An 829-nucleotide genomic window follows, 5' to 3' on the forward strand; every position below is an offset into this window, starting at 1 on the left:
TTCCCAGTGATTTCACTCCAGACTGCTCTGCAAGGATGTGCAGAGCGTGCCAGCAGCAGCATGCTTTCATGTCTGCCTTAATTAACATACTCCTGCCATTTTGGCTTTGTCTAGGAGGAAACGGTCTAAGAAGGTACAAAGTCAGGTGATGAGGTTGGCCTCCAATTAAAGCCCCATTTTATTTTGGGATATAGGGCGACGGAAGACAGCAGGATCCTGAGTTTTCCAGTAGAAGTGTTGATTGCCTCTTCATTCTCAGTGAACTCCAAGTTCGTAGAGACAGCCCCTGCCATTAGCCAGAAGAGGTGTCCATCGCCTTTAAAGTACCTTCCAACCTGGTTCACTGGAAATGTACCTTGGGAGTACATATTCAGTGTTGGTTCTCAGTGTTAGTAACCACTTCTGTTGTCAGAAATGAGTGAGGGTAAGGTTATGTCAGAGTGGTTACTAAAGATCATAGCCTTAACTTTTTTTTATGCAAAAGAGACAGCTTGCTCCCCCTCCAGTGAGCAGCATGGCCTGCATTTTTCAAAAATAAGTACTTCCACGGCAGCCTAGAAAGGATCTCCTCTAAGGAACTTGATCTTTCTTCTGATGCATCTCTCCCAAGTCTGCATGCCTCGTGTGTCGCAGTCACCTCTTCCATTTTCATATTTAATCTAGTTTTCATTCCCAGTGAGTTGCCCTGACAACACTGTCTCCAGCGTCAGAGCCATGTTAGGGCTAGAATTTCTCAGATCGGGAGCTTGCACTGTCATACAGCCAACACTGCCTTTGTCAGGCCACTGCCACCAATCCACCATTGCCCCAAGGTGGGCAGGTGAGTTCC

This window comes from Delphinus delphis, chromosome 2 (assembly GCF_949987515.2).
Source record: "Delphinus delphis chromosome 2, mDelDel1.2, whole genome shotgun sequence".
Lineage (NCBI taxonomy): Eukaryota > Metazoa > Chordata > Mammalia > Artiodactyla > Delphinidae > Delphinus > Delphinus delphis.